The following is a 22,663-nucleotide window of genomic DNA, read 5'->3' as shown; positions in this document are numbered from 1 at the left end:
AGTGCTGTTACTGGAGAACCTCCCAGTATTCCCAGCAGTGTCACCTCTCCAGTCAGCAGCTCCATCATCTTGTGGGTGAGTTCTAGGATCTTCTCCTCATGTATCATGGGGGGAGGCTCTGTGATGGGGGTCCGCCCTCCTGACTCCTGGATGATGGGAGTCCTCCCCGATGTCTTCTTCACTAGGGTGTAATCCTGTGGATGGAGAGACACTTATGGAACCCAATATTTCCCCCTCAGCTGAAGGAAAAAAGTCTATCAACGACTGATGTTAAATAGTCCGCTTTCGAGACAACTTAGGCCTCTTCATCAGGCTCCTAGTTATACTGTCCCGGTGAAGAGATCCAGGTTGTCCTGAAAGCTTCCTGTTTAATAACATCATTTCTTTTATTTCTACTACCCACAAAAGGGAATCATATCTGCAGGACTTGCATTTCCCTCAACGGACGGAGATTGTAACCTCACGACATACAGCTCTAGCGAGACCATAAGAGGTATACTGGAAACCTCACTTACAAAAACCATCACAAAAAAGAACAAGTCCAAAAAGAGGGGTAAGAGGGGAGGTCATAAAAAACTTTAAATACACAATATGGCAAAAAGTATTATGGCGACCATGTCTTAGGTACCGAAATACAATCTTCCATTTAGTCCTTTTCCACAGGTGTATAACATCCAGCCTCTAGCCGTGCAGTCTACCATTACCACAGTGTATAACATCCAGCCTCTAGCCGTGCAGTCTACCATTACCACAGTGTATAACATCCAGCCTCTAGCCATGCAGTCTACCATTACCACAGTGTATAACATCCAGCCTCTAGCCATGCAGTCTACCATTACCACAGGTGTATAACATCCAGCCTCTAGCCGTGCAGTCTGCCATTACCACAGTGTATAACATCCAGCCTCTAGCCATGCAGTCTGCCATTACCACAGTGTATAACATCCAGCCTCTAGTCATGCAGTCTACCATTACCACAGTGTATAACATCCAGCCTCTAGCCGTGCAGTCTGCCATTACCACAGTGTATAACATCCAGCCTCTAGCCATGCAGTCTACCATTACCACAGTGTATAACATCCAGCCTCTAGCCGTGCAGTCTACCATTACCACAGTATATAACATCCAGCCTCTAGCCATGCAGTCTGCCATTACCACAGTGTATAACATCCAGCCTCTAGCCATGCAGTCTGCCATTACCACAGGTGTATAACATCCAGCCTCTAGCCATGCAGTCTACCATTACCACAGTGTATAACATCCAGCCTCTAGCCATGCAGTCTACCATTACCACAGTGTATAACATCCAGCCTCTATCCATGCAGTCTACCATTACCACAGTGTATAACATCCAGCCTCTAGCCATGCAGTCTACCATTACCACAGTGTATAACATCCAGCCTCTAGCCATGCAGTCTGCCATTACCACAGTATATAACATCCAGCATCTAGCCGTGCAGTCTACCATTACCACAGTGTATAACATCCAGCCTCTAGCCGTGCAGTCTACCATTACCACAGTGTATAACATCCAGCCTCTAGCCGTGCAGTCTACCATTACCACAGTGTATAACATCCAGCCTCTAGCCGTGCAGTCTACCATTACCACAGTGTATAACATCCAGCCTCTAGCCATGCAGTCTACCATTACCACAGTGTATAACATCCAGCCTCTAGCCGTGCAGTCTACCATTATCACAGTGTATAACATCCAGCCTCTAGCCATGCAGTCTACCATTACCACAGTGTATCACATCCTGTGGGAGGAGCTGTGTTTCTTCCTCTGTGCTGCACTGTGAGAGGATCGAGAGCCTGACATCGTGTGCTGGGGGATACGCTGCCCTTTCCCCAGGGGGTGGCGTGTTCTCCCGGTATGGATCCTCGAGCTTCTGACTGCCGCCGTTTATCTACACGTGCCGGCAGCCATAGTGGAACCCCGCGTGCGGCAGGAAGACCTCCTGAAACTGGAGACTTACCTCCTGATTCTCCAGCATCGAGAAACAGCGGCAAAGTGACACCGGCGGCCGGCGGTAAGCCTCAGAGAACCCCGCAGCGTGCGGCTGCAAAGCCGCAGGGAGCAGATGACAGCCCCGCTCATACTGCGGGCAGGAGAGGAGCAGCAGCCAGGAGCAGCAGAGATCCACTGCAGGAATCCCTGTGTGACTCCAGCAATGCACCGGGTGTGGTCAGGAGATGTCCTGGGAGGAAAACAAGCCTGGGATCCTCTCTGAGCTCCTCTTCAGAGCAGATAACTCTGCACCCGGGAAAGCTGGATGGGAAAGAAAGGCCGGCTGCTAAGCAGGCAGCGGGTGAACAGAGAGCAGAGCCGGCGGGTCAGGTTGCTGAACAAGCAGCCTGTGAAGTCTCTGGATCAGCTGCAGGAATGGAGCCTGGAACCCCAAAGGGTGAGGTATGTGAGGCTGGGAGTAGTGATTCTGTGCCTCAGCCCAGAGGGGGGGCTTCGGGTGTAACTAGCAGTGACTTAGCTCCTGGTGTGGTTGCTGGTGTTTCTGGTTCTCCTGGTATCTCCTCTGGTGTACAAGCTGCAGAGGCCAGGAGACTGTTTAATTGGGGGGTCATGAGCCCCACTGAAACCCCCTCATTATACTCATCAAGGGTGGCGTATTTCCTAAATCAGTATGAGGAGGTAAAGAAGGAATTAAAACGACTTAAATTGGAACATAGGAATGTGAAAGTTCAGGACATGTTACCAAGAAGTAAGAGAGCGGTCCTGTCCTCCAGGCTGGAGAAGCTGGAGGAGGAGATCGCGACTTTGGAGGAAAAGAGGGCCTCCATAGTGAAAAATGGAGGGCCGTTTATGGAAAAATTCAAGAATGACTGTCGCTTTGAAAGCATGTCTGGCTCCAGTCCGTCAGGGCTGCGGTCTGGAAGCCAGAGGAAGGTGAAGGAGTTGGTGGAGTCAGAGGTGGACTCATTACCGGGTGGCCAAGGGGACCCCTCTGAACCAGTTATGTCATCCTCTGGGGACGAAGGCAGGTCTGGGGGGAGACTAATGGTGGAGATCAGGCAGCTGGAATCCCCAGTGGGCAAACTGTATTTCGGTGACGAGGAGGTCCCGGAGGACGAGGTGGTAAGAGAAAAGAAAAAGAAGATCATAAAGGAAGAAGTGTTACGTTTTGTGCCTTCTGAACCCATTGCTGAGCCCAGCGCGGTTCCTGTAGTGGAATCGGGCCAAACAGCATGGGAGAATGAATCTGAGATGGTGGCAGCAGGTGTCCCCCTTTCCTGCAGTGGAAAGGAGAACACAGGGGCAGACAGGGTTAAAACCCCTGACAGTGTTGCGGACAAGGTGAAGGATGGAATGGCTGCGGACAAGGCTCAGAAAAAGACAGTTGAAAGGGCCAGAGCAAAATCTGGAAGGTTTATAAAAAAAACTGTAAAGAAACCATTAAAGTCTGTGGAGGTTGCAGAATCTTCAGGGACTGTGCGGGCTGCAGAGAGGGTGAGGGGTGTGGGGGATAGGAAGTCCTCCGCAGTTCCTGAAATGGGGGGGCCCTTCAGACCCTGCCCCCAATGACGCCAGTACTTCTCTAGGGAACCCGACCAGTCTGAGGGGAGTGAAGAGCGATGGGATTGTAAGTATGGTAAATGATGTTGCGAGTGGTAACTTAGGAGGAGACGCAAATGAGAGTATGAATGAGAGTATGAATGAGAGTATGAATGAGAGTATGAATGAGAGTATGAATGAGAGTATGAATGAGAGTATGAATGAGGACATTGTTACAAATAAGGATGTAAATAGGGAAATGAATGGTGAGGCAAATGAAGATATAACTGGTGAGAGTATGAATGAGGAATTGGTAGCTGCTTATGCAGCAGATACGGAAGTCGAGGAGGAAGAGGCTGACGGGAGGAGGCAGGTTGCAAGGGAAGCAGGGGATTGTGTAAATAGGAGATCATATGCTAGTGTGGCTGCAGGTGACTCTTTGCCCAGGGAATCAGGTAATGGTAACTTGCAACGGCGCCTCTTGGAGGCTCTGAGGAAGGGGAAAGAGACTTCCATGCAGGTGGAGGGTGAACCGGTTAAACTGTTTTTTTTGGACAGAGAGACATGGTCTGAGAACCTTCCGAGAGGAAAGAGCGGGAGAGACCGTACCAGGGGCGTACATAGAAATCACTGGGCCCCATAGCAAAAATCTGAATTGGGCCCCTTAACCCCGCCCACTACCCACCATGGCCCCTCCCACTTCCTGACCTGGCAACTCCCATGCCACACCCCCATTAAATAAATTTATACATGACCTACAGAAACTGTTAGGGATAAACATTTTTACTTTATTATTAACCAACTTTGTTGCAGTAACGTATAAAATGTACATGTATTTTCCAATAAGGATTTGTTCTGTGAAATGGTGGGGGTACCAGATTAGAGGTGCCCTATCATGTGGAAGATCTGCTTGGGGTTTCCTCATTGGTGGGGGTACCAGATTAGGGGTGCCCTATCATGTGGAAGATCTGCTTGGGGTTTCCTCATTGGTGGGGGGTACCCTGTCACATAGAACATCTGCTGGGTGCAAGCTCCAGATTGTGGGAAGCCCATCTGCATGGTAAAGGCTCCAGATAGGGGTGACCTGTCACACGGGACCTTCAGGATAAGAGCTGCAGATCAGGGTTGTCCTTTCACATGGGAGAAACTTTCACATGTAATATCTGCATCTAGATTCCTTATCTGGGGTGTTCTGTCACATGGGTTATTTTCTGGGTGAGAGCTCCAGATCTGGAGGAACCCATTCACAAGATTTGTAAGGGGTTTTCTGATCTGGGGGTGTCTTGTCACATGGGACATCAGTTGGGGGTTTCTTGATTCAGGAGTGTCCTATTACATATGACATCTGCTGACTAGAGGCTCCAGGGTGTCCTGTCACATGGGACATCTACTGGATAGCGGCTGCAGCTCAGGGGGGTGTCCTGTCACATGGGACATCTACTGGATAGCGGCTGCAGATCAGGGGGGTGTCCTGTCACATGGGACATCTACTGGACAGCGGCTGCAGCTCAGGGGGGTGTCCTGTCACATGGGACATCTACTGGACAGCGGCTGCAGCTCAGGGGGGTGTCCTGTCACATGGGACATCTACTGGATAGCGGCTGCAGATCAGGGGGGTGTCCTGTCACATGGGACATCTACTGGATAGCGGCTGCAGATCAGGGGGGTGTCCTGTCACATGGGACATCTACTGGACAGCGGCTGCAGCTCAGGGGGGTGTCCTGTCACATGGGACATCTACTGGATAGCTCACAAGAAAAAACAGTCGGCACTCACTCTGTTTGCACGTTGCATGGGATAGAAATGGTATCCACGTATGTTCAAAGAAGGATCCCAGCAATCGTGTCTTCAATCAATGGGATATTTATTTAATCAAATTAGAAATGTCCACAATCCTGGACGCGTTTCGGCTAGCATGCCTTCATCAATGATGTTGATGAAGGCATGCTAGCCGAAACGCGTCCAGGATTGTGGACATTTCTAATTTGATGAAATAAATATCCCATTGATTGAAGACACGATTGCTGGAATCTACTGGATAGCGGCTGCAGATCAGGGGGGTGTCCTGTCACATGGAACATCTACTGGACAGCGGCTGCAAAATCTGCTTGGTGTTTCCTGATCTGGAGGTTCTTGTCAAATAGGACATAAGCTAGGGGTTTCCTGGGGGTGACCTGTCACATGGGATATCTGCTGCAGCCTGCAGGTCTCCTTATTTGGGGTGCCCTGTTAATCGGGACATCTGCTAGATTTTTTGGACCTGTCAAATGGGACATCTGATGGTTGGGGCACTATTTCTGGGGTTCCATGTCACAAATAAGATCTGCTGCAGGTCTCCTGATTTGGGGTGCCCTGTTAAACGAGACATCTGTTGGAGTTTTTTGGACCTGGGGGCACCCTGTCACATGGGACATCTGATGGTTGGGCCACTATATCTGGTGTGGGTTTCCTGATCTGGAGATACCCTGCCATATGAGAAATCTGTTGAGAGGTTCCTATTCTGTTGGTGCCTACTTACAGGTAACATCTGCTAGAGGTTTTCTGTTTTTAGGGATGTTCTCTCTCATACCACAGCTCCTGGGGGATCTCTGATTTGGGGGTCCATTGTCTTATGAAAATTGCTGGAGGTCTATTGATTTAGGGGGTCTCTATCACTTGGGACATCATATAAGGATTTCTTGGTCTGGTCATATAATACTAGAGGGTTTGATCTGAAGAGCACAGTAATAATACATGAACTCTCCACATGGGTAATGGCGTACTACATGCAGCATATGGGCCGAGCTCCCTGCAGAGATATCACCCTGCCCCCCAGAGATTTGTAAACTAACGGGCCTCAGCATAATATATAGTCACATGTCAGAGTCGGCCAGGCACTGCTGCAGGGAGTGCAGGCAGTGACATGGCAGGACGAACGGTTCTGAGTCTGACTTACTTCAGGCCAGGAGCCAGGGACACACACACAGGTGCTTGCTTCAGAATCTTCGCCTCCTCAGCTCAGGCACACTGGTGACGGCCGATGGCGAAGTTTGAGCCGATTCTCCCGCCTCCCTTGCGCCACTGGCCAATCAGCAGCTGCCTCAACAGAGTTGCCTTGTGCTGATTGGCCAGCGACTCGAACTCTACATGCAGGCTGGGTTGATCCTGATTCCGCGTCAGGATCAAGTCAGGAGGTCAGGATCAGGTCAGACCGGGGGGGGAGGGGGGGGGAGACGACTTCGGCTTGGCGGCGATTGCAGAAGAAGAGTTTGGGCATAAGAAAAGCAGCCGCATAGCCGGCCGCATGTCATGAGTGGGCGGGACCAAATATTGTGGGCGGGGCCTTCTCTGCGCTACGGGCCCCCCAGTGCCGCGGGCCCCATAGCAGTGGCGTGGTCTGCCTCTATGGGCGGGACGCCACTGCTCCCTACATCCGGGGGGAGCCGTCTCTCTTGGAGGAGTGAAGAAGCAACGCCTTCTAGGAAAGACGTTGTGGAGCTTCTCCTGGGGATGGGCTTTGTGGCAAATGACATCTTTGCCCTAATCCATCCCTACGGCACCAAGAGTTTCGATGTTAGTTTTGTTAGACCAGAGGGGCTTGAGCTCTTCTGGTCTAAATATGAACTGGCAAAGAACACCCCGGCCTGGCGGGGATTTTCTGTCCAGGCTATAACCCGCCAGACGATAGTCAAGAAAGTGACGGTATTAACCTGTAACGAATCACTTTCTAGCGTGGACATTATGACATGGCTCAGTCGTTATGGCGAGGTTGGACAATTCCCCGCCAAAGTTTTGGATGATCACGGCATCTGGTCAGGTGCCTGGACCTTCAGCGTAAAGCTGAGGGCACAGGGCAACTCAGTTGCTCATATCCCCTCCTCTGCTTTCTTGGGTAGAGATAGAATTATGGTTTTCTATCAGGGACAGCCGAAGGTCTGCTATAGGTGTGGTAGTCCCACTCACTTTAGCGCACAATGCGATGTTCGCAAGTGTGCAAAGTGTGGTGACATTGGCCATCTTGCCGCATCCTGTAGGCGGATTCGGTGTAACCTGTGTGGGGACCTGGGTCATCCCTTCAGTCGTTGTCCGCTTGCCTTTTCCAACAAGGCTCAGGGCCGGGCCCGGACTCAAGCGGATGCTAGCCATGAAGCTGGGTCTGTTGTTGAAGAAGGGCCTGCTGCCGGGACTGGGCCGGTTGGTGAAGGGACGAGTGCCGGTGATACCAGCACTGGAAGAAGCAGACAGGGTACAGTTAAGAACTTAAAGGGCTTCTGTCAGCCCACTAAACCCTTTTTTTTTTTTCCGTTAATATTAATCCCTACACTGCAAGCTCCCTGTACATATGTTAAATATTAATTTTCGTTCAGTAGATATTGTTAAAAATCAAGTTTTATCATATGTAAATTACCTTGCTACCAGCAAGTAGGCCGGCTACTTGCTGGTAGCAGCCGCATCCTCCTCTCATCATGACGCCCCCTCCGCCGTTTGATTGACAGGGCCAGGGAACGGGTTCGTTCTCTGCTGGCCCTGTTCGAATTCAAAATATCGCGCCTGCGCCGTACCTTTCTTTAATCGGTGCAGGCGCACTGAGAGGCGGCCTCTCTCCCGGCCGCTCCATCCTCAATGCGCCTGCGCCGATGACGTCACATCCACACCCGGCGCAGGCGCATTGAGGATGGAGCGGCCGGGAGAGAGGCCGCCTCTCAGTGCGCCTGCACCGATTAAAGAAAGGTACGGCGCAGGCGCAATATTTTGAATTCGAACAGGGCCAGCAGAGAACGAACCCGTTCCCTGGCCCTGTCAATCAAACGGCGGAGGGGGCGTCATGATGAGAGGAGGATGCGGCTGCTACCAGCAAGTAGCCGGCCTACTTGCTGGTAGCAAGGTAATTTACATATGATAAAACTTGATTTTTAACAATATCTACTGAACGAAAATTAATATTTAGCATATGTACAGGGAGCTTGCAGTGTAGGGATTAATATTAACCAAAAAAAAAAAAAGGGTTTAGTGGGCTGACAGAAGCCCTTTAAGGCCTTCCAGGATTAAACGGCAAGAAAAACGCCGTAGGGATAGGGAGCAGGCGGCAGCTGGTCCCTTAGTTGATTCTCCGGCAGGCCTTTTAGTTGGGGATCCAGGTTGTAGCGACCCAGGGTACAGCGATGAGGAGGGAGGACCTGGGGTTCAGCCTGAGGAAGCCAACCCCCCTGCTACATCCGCATCCTCGTACGGCGAAAGCATGGACGAGGATTACAGGAGGTGGTTGGGGGATAGGAGGAACAAACGGAGCAGGAGGAAAAAGAAAGGAGAGGGTCGCAAGCCCTCTCTGGAGTGGGATTCATCTGTCCCACTCACCCTTGACCAGATGCCAGAGGAAGAATTAGTCGGGGCCCCTCCTGTGGATCTCTCCAACCGGTATCAGGTCCTTGACGAGGATCCCCCAACTCCAGTTGGGGAGGAGGAGGATGTGGTACCGGAGGGCGCAAAGGCCTCCTCGCAGGTTGCCGGGCCCTGCCCTCCTTCTTCTGGAGGGGGGGCTAAGCCCGATTCCGTGGGCAAACAGAACGGTATGGATGTATCAGTGTGTCTGAAAAGGCAAAAGGAAAATGAAGGATCAGGAGATAATGATGAGGAGAGTGGTGGTGGAGGGGGGAAAAAGAAAGCTATCCAACTCGATCATGTATGATGGCGGAACTCACCCTGTTGACGCTAGCAAGTATTAATGTTGCTAGCATTAAGTCAGACGTGGCCCGTTTTATGGCCTTTGATTTTTTCAGCCGTATTGATGCTGATATTTTATTTTTGCAAGAGACCTGGTTAACAAGTGTTGAGTTGCTGGCGAAAGCCAAGCAGGAATGGCGGCTCGGTCCGTCATTCTGGTCTCTTGCGGCCGAGCCACGTAGCGGGGTGGCGGTCCTTTTTAAAACCGCCGAAAGAGTAGAATGCAGGAGGATTATCGAGTTGGAAATGGGAAGGTGCCTGATTCTAGATGTCCTCATGGGAAGACAAGAATTAAGATTAATCAACATCTATGGACCACAAAGTAGGTGGGACCGTAAATGTCTTCTTATGAGGATCAAGCCTTTTCTTTTTACCAGCCGACAAGTGATCTTTGGAGGAGACTTTAACAATGTGACTAGAGTCTGTGATAGGGGGGTCTCCAGAGGTGGGCTGGATACTGATGGCGTCGTCTTGAGTAGAATAGTTGAGGAAGCTCGTCTGGTGGATGCTCATTTACGGCACAAACCGGATCACGTGGATTTCACCTTTAATCAGGGAAATCGCAGGTCTAGAATAGATAGGTTTTATTTGAAGGAGGAGGCTGTTTTTTCGGCTTTACAAGCTGAGGAAGTGGAATTCTCCAATCACTGTTTAATTAGTTTCTCTCTGAATGTTACAGAGACTCCCCGCATGGGAAAAGGAATATGGAAGTTGAATTCGTCTCTTCTGGAAGAAGCGATGGTAAGACAATCCTTTGAGGATTTCCTTCAGAGCCAGGAACCTTTGGTGGACATGTGCAACAGTAAGTCGGAGTGGTGGGAGATGTTTAAAAAAAGGACGGCGAGGTTTTTCCGAAAGCTCTCTAACCTCAGGAGCTGGGACAGATACCGTCTGTACCAGGAACTGAGGAAGAAACTTGAAAGACTTGTGTCGACGGGAGATAGCCGCGAGGATATCTCTCGTGTAAAATCCTGGCTCAAGAGGTGTCAGTATGATAGGTACGCCTCTTTGGTTGCCGAGAGGGATTTCGGGAAATACCGCTCGCCCGACCCTTACGGGAACTGTAAGATGGCAGTAAGAAGTAAACTAGTGATGGGCCTGGTTGACAGTACAGGCTCCCTGAATAGGTCCAAATCAGGGATCCTGGAGGTCGTCAGGTCCTTCTACTCTCACCTCTTTGGTAGGAAAGAACTGAATCGGGACAGTCTTTCAGCTTTCTTGGCTGGGGCGATTCCCGGGGCGGGAATGGACCCCTCTCTTGATATTTTGACAGAACCTATCAGGGAAGAGGAAGTGAGACTGGCCATTGATGGGCTCAGGCCCAAAAAATCACCAGGTCCGGATGGCTTAAAATCCGAGTGGTATAAGACTTTTAGGGAACAATTAGTTCCTCTCTTGACCGAGGTGTATAACGAGTGTCTTTCCTCGGGCAATCTGCCAAGGTCAATGGGAAAGTCCGCCCTGATTCTTCTGACAAAGGGTAGGGATCCATCCCGCATTGAGAATTGGAGACCCATATCGCTTCTCAATGTGGACAGAAAGATTTTGGCAAAAATACTCTTCTGCAGACTGGCGAAATTTGCGCCGAAGCTCCTTTCGGGGTCCCAGCATTGTTCAGTTCCCGGGCGGAGCGCTTTTAGCGCCGTTCTCAGTGTCTGGGAGGCCGTGGAACGGGGCAGGGCGGGTCTTTGGAAGGGGCTTTTGTTATCCCTGGATCAGGCTAAGGCTTTTGACCGAGTGAATCACGAATACCTGTGGTCTGTCCTCTTGTGGTATGGTCTACCCGGGAGGTTTGTAGATTGGCTAAAAACCTTGTACAAAGGGGCCGAGAGTTTCCCGTTGGTTAATGGTTGGCTGGGTCGTCCTTTTGAGGTGGCTTCCGGTGTCCGCCAGGGATGTCCTTTAAGCCCTCTGCTGTACGTGTTTGCGATCGATCCTTTCATCAGAAGGGTAGATCGCGGACCGTTGGCGGGGGTGAGGATGGAACTGGCGGTGGGGGGGCCATCTCTGAAGGTGGTAGCGTACGCTGATGATGTCTCTATTTTTACCTCTTCGGAAGAGGAGGTGGGATGGGTGATGTCGGAGGTGAATCGCTATTCGGAAGTTTCCGGGTCCCAGATTAACCGGGACAAATGTGAGACTCTCTGGCTGGGGGAAGGGGATCCTGTCTTCGATCTCCAGGGCACTCTTCCAGAACCCCAGAAATCAGTAAAGATCTTAGGCATCAACTTTGGCCAAGATGAGGATTATCATCAACAAAATTGGGAGGGTAGACTGAAAGATGTCGCCCAAAGGGTGGACCGCTGGAAGGGGTGGTCTTTATCCCTCAGGGAAAGGGTTCACTTGTGCAAAGCTTACCTGATTCCTGTGCTTTTATATCTGAGCAGTGTTTGTGTCTTGCCGGGCTCTCTCTGGGCAACGGTCTACAGCCTCTTTTTCCAGATGTTATGGGGAAATAGGCTGAACCTAATCAGGAGAGAGGTGACTTACCGCACAAGGAGACTAGGCGGGTTGGATATGGTCAACCCAGTGGTATTTTTAACAAATACCTTCTTTAAATTAACATTGCAAACCTCTGGAAAGAGAGGGCTCCTTTGTGGGTAATTTCCTGTAGGGAATGGTTCCGGCCCTTCTTCCAGGAATGGGAGACAGGAGGGCGTGTGAAAGACCTGCGTGCGTCACATGGACATCTCCCGGCTTACGTTGCTCCGGTTCTGAAGATCATAAGGCGGTGGGGCCTGAGAAGGACTGAGATAGAGACCATGTCGAGGGGTTCCCTTGACAGGGGGGTCCTGTCTTCTTTCTTCCAGGCGCCGCTGGCCTTGAAGGATTGCCCAAGTCAGGATCTGGAGGGTGGGCTACTTTTGCTTAATTTAGAAAGGATCCCTAAGAAGGTTTGGGGTGTGACTTGGCGCTGCTTTCATGGAAAGCTATATGTAAGGGATAATATGAAGTGCAGGAACTCCGAGGAAAGGGGTTGTCCCCGGGAGGAGTGTGGGGGCGTGCTAGAAAGCATGGACCACTTCCTGCTTCACTGTCCCTTTAATATAGAGGTGTACAAAAAGGTGGGGTCTTCCATCGGTTGGCCCAGGCTGGCCACCTTGTCTTATGCGGAATGGGCCTATGGCGCATTCAAAGACCTTGGTGGCAGGGACCGTCGCACTTTTTTTTTTAGTTAGTGCAGTGGTTAGGCATCACATCTGGTGTGCACGGTGTCTAGTTTCGACGAGTCGTAAAATCCTCCCAGTGGAAACGGTACATAGGAACATTATGGGTGACCTGGTGAAGGTGCGCTCTCTGGAGTATGAAAAGTGGGGGGACCCCAAGGCCTCTCGCCTGTGGAGGGGCTTTTGTTTTGGGGTTCCCTGACTGAGTAATACTCCTTGTCCTGGTGGTGGGCTGATCTAGAAGACACAGTTAGAGTTTTTGTTTTGTTTTGTATAAGAATAGGATGAAAAGGCTTACGGGCTACTGAACCATAGCCGACAAGTTGTGGGAAGTGTTCGGTGTTGTAGATTTTGGAAAGTAGGTAATTTGTACCGTATTATATCATATTATGTTATGTTATGTTATGTTGTATTATATTAGTAAAGGTGTAGTAAGGCATAGTTAGGTTGGGAGGGGGGTGTGGGGGGAGGAGGGGGATATATGTATATATGTGTATATAAGGGGGGGATATGTATGTATATATATAAAAATAAAAGTTAAATAAAAGGTAAATATATAAAAAAAAATAGAAAAAAAAATAAAAAATAAAAAATAAAAAATAAAAATAATAATTGTGTATGATACAAACTGGTCGACCCCAGTCCAACTGGGGATGAACTTACGGACTGACAGAGCTCAGGGTTTTCTTTTCCCTTTGAACTTTGAGGGGGGTCAGTTTGTCTGTTTGCAGTGGGGGTTGGTGAAGGGTTTAATAGTGAGTATTTAAGTTAAGGCTTCTGTTTGTGTTTTGTATATTTGTTTTTTATATACGGCTGGCATATAATTATTACTTTTGTATATGTGTTTGTATATGTTTTGTATAAATGGATTTTAGATGAGCATGAAAGCATTTTGATATGCAAATATGTAAAAAATAGGGGGTTTTGGGGTGGGAGACTGGTCGGGTAAGGGAATAGTATTTTTGCTAGACTCTGTGTTATGTCACTAGTTTGGTTTATTGCTATGTTTGGATAAGTTTTCCATTATGTAAGTTATTTATTTATATTTTAATAAAAAAGTCCAGCCTCTAGCCATGCAGTCTACCATTACCACAGTGTATAACATCCAGCTTCTAGCCGTGCAGGCTACCATTACCACAGTGTATAACATCCAGCCTCTAGCCATGCAGTCTACCATTACCACAGTGTATAACATCCAGCCTCTAGCCATGCAGTCTACCATTACCACAGTGTATAACATCCAGTCTCTAGCCATGCAGTCTGCCATTACCACAGTATATAACATCCAGCCTCTAGCCGTGCAGTCTACCATTACCACAGTATATAACATCCAGCCTCTAGCCGTGCAGTCTACCATTACCACAGTATATAACATCCCGCCCGGCCATGCAGTCTGCCATTACCACAGTGTATAACATCCAGCCTCTAGCCGTGCAGGCTACCATTACCACAGTGTATAACATCCAGCCTCTAGCCATGCAGTATACCATTACCACAGTGTATAACATCCAGTCTCTAGCCATGCAGTCTGCCATTACCACAGTATATAACATCCAGCATCTAGCCGTGCAGTCTACCATTACCACAGTATATAACATCCCGCCCGGCCATGCAGTCTACCATTACCACAGTGTATAACATCCAGCCTCTAGCCATGCAGTCTGCCATTACCACAGTATATAACATCCAGCCTCTAGCCGTGCAGTCTACCATTACCACAGTATATAACATCCCGCCCGGCCATGCAGTCTGCCATTACCACAGTGTATAACATCCCGCCCAGCCATGCAGTCTACCATTACCACAGTATATAACATCCAGCCTCTAGCCGTGCAGTCTACCACAAAAGTTACAGAAAACCTTTCCAGAAGAGCAAATAGAGGACCAACTCCATATTAATAACTGTGGATGTAGAATTCTCTTGAAGGTGAAATGTGTATGGTTACATGAAAGAAGAAGAGAAAGGGAGGACATGACGGAGACCTTTATATATGTTACATGAGAGAAGAAGAGAAAGGGAGGACACGACAGAGACCTTTATATATGTTACATGAGAGAAGAAGAGAAAGGGAGGACACGACGGAGACCTTTATATATGTTACATGAGAGAAGAAGAGAAAGGAAGGACATGACAGAGACCTTTATATATGTTACATGAGAGAAGAAGGGAAAGGGAGGACACGAAGGAGACCTTTATATATGTTACATGAGAGAAGAAGAGAAAGGGAGGACACGACGGAGACCTTTATATATGTTACATGAGAGAAGAAGAGAAAGGAAGGACATGACAGAGACCTTTATATATGTTACATGAGAGAAGAAGGGAAAGGGAGGACACGAAGGAGACCTTTATATATGTTACATGAGAGAAGAAGAGAAAGGGAGGACACGACGGAGACCTTTATATATGTTACATGAGAGAAGAAGAGAAAGGAGGACACGACGGAAACCTTTATATATGTTACATGAGAGAAGAAGAGAAAGGGAGGACACGACAGAGACCTTTATATATGTTACATGAGAGAAGAAGAGAAAGGGAGGACACGACGGAGACCTTTATATATGTTACATGAGAGAAGAAGAGAAAGGAGGACACGACGGAGACCTTTATATATATTACATGGGAGAAGAGAAAGGGAGGACACGACGGAGACCTTTATATATGTTACATGAGAGAAGAGAAAGGGAGGACACGATGGAGACCTTTATATATGTTACATGAGAGAAGAAGAGAAAGGGAGGACACGACGGAGACCTTTATATATGTTACATGAGAGAAGAGGAGAAAGGGAGGACACGACAGAGACCTTTATATATGTTACATGAGAGAAGAGGAGAAAGGGAGGACACGACGGAGACCTTTATATATGTTACAGGAGAGAAGAAGAGAAAGGGAGGACACGACGGAGACCTTTATATATGTTACAGGAGAGAAGAAGAGAAAGGGAGGACACGACGGAGACCTTTATATATGTTACATGAGAGAAGAGTAGAAAGGGAGGACACGACAGAGACCTTTATATATGTTACATGAGAGAATAGAAAGGGAGGACACGACGGAGACCTTTATATATGTTACATGGGGGAAGAAGAGAAAGGGAGGACACGACGGAGACCTTTATATATGTTACATGAGAGAAGAGAAAGGGAGGACACGACGGAGACCTTTATATATGTTACATGAGAGAAGAAGAGAAAGGGAGGACACGACGGAGACCTTTATATATGTTACATGGGAGAAGAAGAGAAAGGGAGGACACGACGGAGACCTTTATATATGTTACATGAGAGAAGAAGAGATAGGGAGGACACGACGGAGACCTTTATATATGTTACAGGAGAGAAGAAGAGAAACGGAGGACACGACGGAGACCTTTATATATGTTACATGAGAGAAGAAGAGAAAGGGAGGACACGATGGAGACATTTATATATGTTACATGAGAGAAGAAGAGAAAGAGAGGACACGACAGAGACCTTTATATATGTTACATGAGAGAAGAGGAGAAAGGGAGGACATGACAGAGACCTTTATATATGTTACATGAGAGAAGAAGGAAAAGGGAGGACATGGAGGGATGACTAAGATGTGTTGTTCAGGATGCATCAGAAATTGTTCATTTTATGTTCAAATTTGTCTTGATATAGATGTCAGACTAGTGGTAGAAATCCTCCCTCCAGGCTACACTCCGGCCATCTTATCCTCGTGTTCTTTTCCTCTTGCGTACAACCTGCCTAGTGGCCATTCTAGAACATTACTTCTGGTCACCAAGATATAATCACTGACCTTATTGGTGTATGACGTTCATGATTTCCATCATTTGGAAGGTCTGGAACCGCTTATACAGAACTCTCAATTCGTCTATGAATATCTAATTTAAAAAAAATAATACAATACAATAATAGACATGTAGAAATGATTACCTCTCCACTCAACAAGGTGATGATCTCCAAGGTGAGGTCTAACATTCTTCTGCTGATCTCCTTCCTGTCCATTTCTATCCTTTGTAAGTCAATAAAAAAATAAAAAAAATGGAGAAAACGGGATTAAATAGAGGCTTCAAGTACAGTGTGAGGACACAGGAGACATTGAGCTCAATATGTATATATGGTCCTGGCAGTGCAGTGTGTGGAAGCAGGAGACACTGAGCCCTATGTGTATATAATGTCCTGTCAATGCAGTGTGAGGAAGCAGGAGACACTGAGCCCTATGTGTACATAATGTCCTGTCAATGCAGTGTGCAGAAGCAGGAGACACCGAGCTCTGTATGGATATAAGGTCCTGGCAGTGAAGTGTGTGGAAGCAGGAGACACCGAGCTCTGTATGTATATATGGTCCTGGCAGTGCCGTGTGTGGAAGCAGAAGACACTGAGCTCAGTATGCATATAAGGTCCTGCAGTGCAGTGTGTGGAAGCAGGAGACACTGATATCAGTATGTATATAAGGAAATGCAGTGCAGTGTGAGGAAGCAGGAGACACTGAGATCAGTATGCATATAAGGTCCTGCAGTGCAGTGTGTGGAAGCAGGAGACACTGATCTCAGTATGTATATACGGTCCTAGCAGTGCAGTGTGTGGAAGCAGGAGACACTGAGCTCAGTATGTATATAAGGTCCAGCAGTGCAGAGTGTGGAAGCAGGAGACACTGAGCTCAGTATGCATATAAGGTCCTGGCAGTGCAGTGTGAGGAAGCAGGAGACACTGAGCTCAGAATGTATATAAGATCCTGGCAGTGCAGTATGTGGAAGCAGGAGACACTGAGCTCTGTATGTATATAAGGTCCTGGCAGTGCAGTGTGTGGAAGCAGGAGACACTGAGATCAATATGCATATAAGGTCCTGGCAGTGCAGTGTGTGGAAGCAGGAGACATTGATCTCAGTATGTATATAAGGTCCTGGCAGTGCATTGTGTGGAAGCAGGAGACACTGAGCTCAGTGTGAATATAAGGTCCTGGCAGTGCAGTGTGAGGAAGCAGGAGACACTGAGCTCAGTATGTATATAAGGTCCTGGCAGTGCAGTGTGTGGAAGCAGGAGACACTGAGTTCAGTATGTATATAAGGTCCTGCAGTGCAGAGTGTGGAAGCAGAAGACACTGAGCTCAGTATGTATATAAGGTCCTGGCAGTGCAGAGTGTGGAAGTAGGAGACACTGAGCTCTGTATGTATATAAGGTCCTGGCAGTGCAGTGTGTGGAAGCAGGAGACACTGCGCTCAGTATGTATATAAGGTCCTAGCAGTGCAGTGTGTGGAAGCAGGAGACACTGCGCTCAGTATGTATATAAGGTCCTGCAGTGCAGAGTGTGGAAGCAGGAGACACTGAGCTCTGTATGTATATAAGGTCCTGGCAGTGCAGAGTGTGGAAACAGGAGACACTGATCTCAGTGTGTATATAAGGTCCTGGCTGTGCAGAGTGTGGAAGCAGGAGACACTGAGCTCAGTATGTATATAAGGTCCTGCAGTGCAGAGTGTGGAAGCAGGAGACACTGCGCTCAGTATGTATATAAGGTGTCAATAGTGCACAGTGTGGAAGCAGAAGGCACTGAGCTCAGTATGTATATAAGGTCCTGCAGTGCAGAGTGTGGAAGCAGAAGACACTGAGCTCAGTATGTATATAAGGTCCTGGCAGTGCAGAGTGTGGAAGTAGGAGACACTGAGCTCTGTATGTATATAAGATCCTGGCAGTGCAGTGTGTGGAAGCAGGAGACACTGCGCTCAGTATGTATATAAGGTCCTAGCAGTGCAGTGTGTGGAAGCAGGAGACACTGCGCTCAGTATATATAAGGTCCTGCAGTGCAGAGTGTGGAAGCAGGAGACACTGAGCTCTGTATGTATATAAGGTCCTGGCAGTGCAGAGTGTGGAAACAGGAGACACTGATCTCAGTGTGTATATAAGGTCCTGGCTGTGCAGAGTGTGGAAGTAGGAGACACTGAGCTCAGTATGTATATAAGGTCCTGCAGTGCAGAGTGTGGAAGCAGGAGACACTGAGCTCAGTATGTATATAAGGTCCTGCAGTGCAGAGTGTGGAAGCAGGAGACACTGCGCTCAGTATGTATATAAGGTCCTGGCAGTGCAGAGTGTGGAAGCAGGAGACACTGAGCTCAGTATGTATATAAGGTCCTGCAGTGCAGAGTGTGGAAGCAGGAGACACTGAGCTCAGTATGTATATAAGGTGTCAATAGTGCACAGTGTGGAAGCAGAAGGCACTGAGCTCAGTATGGATATAAGGTGCCAATAGTGCACAGTGTGGAAGCAGGAGGTACTGAGCCCTATGTTTATATAAGGTTCTGGCAGTGCAGTGTGTGGAAGCAGGAGACATTGCACTCAGTATGTATAAAGGTCCTGGCAGTGCAGTGTGTGGAAGCAGGAGACACTAAGCTCAGTGTGTATATATGGTCCTGGCAGTGCATTGTGTGGAAGCAGGAGACACTGAGCTCAGTATGTATATAAGGTCCTGCAGTGCAGTGTGTGGAAGCAGGAGACACTGAGCTCTGTATGTATATAAGGTCCTGCTGTGCAGTGTGTGGAAGCAGGAGACACTGCGCTCAGTATGTATATAAGGTCCTAGCAGTGCAGTGTGTGGAAGCAGGAGACACTGCGCTCAGTATGTATATAAGGTCCTGCAGTGCAGAGTGTGGAAGCAGGAGACACTGAGCTCAGTGTGTATGTAAGGTCCTGGCAGTGCAGTGTGAGGAAGCAGAACACACTGAGCTCTGTATGTATATAAGGTCCTGCTGTGCAGTGTGTGGAAGCAGGAGACACTGAGCTCATTATGTATATAAGGTCCTAGCAGTGCAGTGTGTGAAAGCAGAAGACACTGAGCTCTGTATGTATATAGGGTCCTGGCAGTACAGTGTGTGGAAGCAGGAGACACTGAGCTTAGTATGTATATAAGGTCCTGGCAGTGCAGTGTGTGGAAGCAGGAGACACTGAGCTCTGAATGTATATAAGGTCCTGCAGTGCAGAGTGTGGAAGCAGAAGACACTGAGCTCAGTATGTATATAAGGTCCTGGCAGTGCAGAGTGTGGAAGTAGGAGACACTGAGCTCTGTATGTATATAAGGTCCTGCTGTGCAGTGTGTGGAAGCAGGAGACACTGCGCTCAGTATGTATATAAGGTCCTAGCAGTGCACAGTGTGGAAGCAGGAGGTACTGAGCCCTATGTTTATATAAGGTTCTGGCAGTGCAGTGTGTGGAGGCAGGAGACATTGCGCTCAGTATGTATATAAGGTCCTGGCAGTGCAGAGTGTGGAAGCAGGAGACACTGAGCTCAGTATGTATATAAGGTCCTGGCAGTGCAGTGTGTGGAAGCAGGAGACACTAAGCTCAGTTTGTATATATGGTCCTGGCAGTGCAGTGTGTGGAAGCAGGAGACACTGAGCTCAGTATGTATATAAGGTCCTGGCAGTGCAGTGTGTGGAAGCAGGAGACACTAAGCTCAGTGTGTATATATGGTCCTGGCAGTGCATTGTGTGGAAGCAGAAGACACTGAGCTCTGTATGTATATAGGGTCCTGGCAGTACAGTGTGTGGAAGCAGGAGACACTGAGCTTAGTATGTATATAAGGTCCTGGCAGTGCAGTGTGTGGAAGCAGGAGACACTGAGCTCTGAATGTATATAAGGTCCTGCAGTGCAGAGTGTGGAAGCAGAAGACACTGAGCTCAGTATGTATATAAGGTCCTGGCAGTGCAGAGTTTGGAAGTAGGAGACACTGAGCTCTGTATGTATATAAGGTCCTGCTGTGCAGTGTGTGGAAGCAGGAGACACTGCGCTCAGTATGTATATAAGGTCCTAGCAGTGCAGTGTGAGGAAGCAGGAGACCGTGAGCTCAGTGTGTATATAAGGTCCTGGCAGTGCAGTATGTGGAAGCAGGAGACACTGAGCTCAGTATGTAATAAGGTCCTAGCAGTGCAGAGTGTGAAAGCAGGAAACACTGAGCTCAGTATGTATATAAGGTCCTGCAGTGCAGAGTGTGGAAGCAGGAGACACTGAGCTCTGTATGTATATAAGGTCCTGGCAGTGCAGTGTGTGGAAGCAGGAGACACTGAGCTCAGTATGTATATAAGGTCCAGCAGTGCAGAGTGTGGAAGCAGGAGACACTGAGCTCAGTATGTATATAAGGTCCTGGCAGTGCAGTGTGAGGAAGCAGGAGACCGTGAGCTCAGTGTGTATATAAGGTCCTGGCAGTGCAGTATGTGGAAGCAGGAGACACTGAGCTCTGTATGCATATAAGGTCCTGGCCGTGCAGTGTGTGGAAGCAGGAGACACTGCGCTCAGTATATATATAAGGTCCTGCAGCGCAGTGTGTGGAAGCAGGAGACACTGAGCTCTGTATGTATATAAGGTCCTAGCAGTGCAGAGTGTGGAAGCAGGAGACACTGAGCTCTGTATGTATATAAGGTCCTGGCAGTGCAGTGTGTGGAAGCAGGAGACACTGAGCTCAGTATGTATATAAGGTCCTGCAGTGCAGTGTGTGGAAGCAGGAGACCGTGAGCTCAGTATGTATATGAGGTCCTGCACTGCAGTGTGTGGAAGCAGAAGACACTGAGCTCAGTATGTATATGAGGTCCTGCAGTGCAGTGTGTGGAAGCAGGAGACACTGAGCTCAGTATGTATATAAGGTCCAGCAGTGCAGTGTGTGGAAGCAGGAGACCGTGAGCTCAGTATGTATATGAGGTCCTGCACTGCAGTGTGTGGAAGCAGGAGACCGTGAGCTCAGTATGTATAAGAGGTCCTGTTGTGCAGAGTGTGGAAACAGGAGACCATGAGCTCAGTATGTATATAAGGTCCTGCAGTGCAGAGTGTGGAAGCAGAAGACACTGAGCTCAGTATGTATATAAGGTCCTGGCAGTGCAGTGTGTGGAAGCAGGAGACACTGGGCTCTGTATGTATATAAGGTCCTAGCAGTGCAGAGTGTGGAAGCAGGAGACACTGGGCTCTGTATGTATATAAGGTCCTAGCAGTGCAGTGTGTGGAAGCAGGAGACACTGAGCTCTGTATGTATATGAGGTCCTAGCAGTGCAGAGTGTGGAAGCAGGAGACACTGAGCTCTGTATGTATATGAGGCCCTGCAGTGCAGTGTGTGGAAGCAGGAGACACTGAGCTTAGTATGTATATAAGGTCCTGGCAGTGCAGTGTGTGGAAGCAGGAGACACTGAGCTCAGTATGTATATGAGGCCCTGCAGTGCAGTGTGTGGAAGCAGGAGACACTGAGCTTAGTATGTATATAAGGTCCTGGCAGTGCAGTGTGTGGAAGCAGGAGACACTGGGGGTCATTTATCAATTATGCGCCAAAAACATACTAAAGTTACAAATCAAAAGTGGTGATTTGTGTCACCTCGTATATCAAAAGGCACATGCCGCTTATAAAATGTGATTTAAATATATCAACTTGATTATTCACCTATTTCTTTTGATTTGCAACATTTTAACACAAACAGCAAAAAACTGAGACTTTTTTTAAAAACTCCAGCCACCCCTGTCCAAACCACATTTGCGTCCTTTGAAACATATTTGCAACATCTCAGGACACACAACATATTACACACATACATTACCTACATATATGTACATACAGGGCTAGTGTGTAATATGTGTGTAATATACCGTTATACAGGAAGGTGCGATACATACAACATATAACACACATACATTACCTACATATATGTACATACAGGGCTAGTGTGTAATATGTGTGTAATATACCGTTATACAGGAAGGTGCGATACATACAACATATTACACACATACATTACCTACATATATACATACAGGGCTAGTGTGTAATATGTGTGTAATATACCGTTATACAGGAAGGTGCGATACATACAACATATAACACACATACATTACCTACATATATGTACATACAGGGCTAGTGTGTAATATGTGTGTAATATACCATTATACAGGAAGGTGCGATACATACAACATATAACACACATACATTACCTACATATATGTACATACAGGGCTAGTGTGTAATATGTGTGTAATATACCGTTATACAGGAAGGTGCGATACATACAACATATAACACACATACATTACCTACATATATACATACAGGGCTAGTGTAATATGTGTGTAATATACCGTTATACAGGAAGGTGCGATACATACAACATATAACACACATACCTTACCTACATATATACATACAGGGCTAGTGTGTAATATGTGTGTAATATACCGTTATACAGGAAGGTGCGATACATACAACATATAACACACATACATTACCTACATATATGTACATACAGGGCTAGTGTGTAATATGTGTGTAATATACC

The 22,663-nt window shown here is 47.9% G+C and overlaps 2 long non-coding RNA genes across 2 annotated transcripts in view; both read right to left on the bottom strand.

Annotated features, from left to right (window-relative positions):
* The window catches only part of LOC122924253, a 31,262-nt gene extending 31,192 nt beyond the window's left edge, over positions 1-70 (bottom strand). Inside the window, exon 1 of the long non-coding RNA XR_006387383.1 lies at positions 45-70. This is a non-coding gene — a long non-coding RNA (uncharacterized LOC122924253). The remainder of the gene's footprint in view (positions 1-44) is intronic.
* A 71-nt stretch (positions 71-141) lies between these two features.
* Positions 142-22,663, bottom strand: part of LOC122924252 — a 39,706-nt gene continuing 17,184 nt past the window's right edge. Inside the window, exons 2-3 of the long non-coding RNA XR_006387382.1 lie at positions 16,300-16,378; positions 142-194 (exon numbers count right to left, since the gene is read on the bottom strand). This is a non-coding gene — a long non-coding RNA (uncharacterized LOC122924252). The remainder of the gene's footprint in view (positions 195-16,299; positions 16,379-22,663) is intronic.

Source organism: Bufo gargarizans, unplaced genomic scaffold, assembly GCF_014858855.1.
Source record: "Bufo gargarizans isolate SCDJY-AF-19 unplaced genomic scaffold, ASM1485885v1 original_scaffold_941_pilon, whole genome shotgun sequence".
NCBI lineage: Eukaryota > Metazoa > Chordata > Amphibia > Anura > Bufonidae > Bufo > Bufo gargarizans.
The sequence above is the reverse complement of the archived record's forward strand: the minus strand, read 5'-3'. Positions and strand labels throughout refer to the sequence as shown.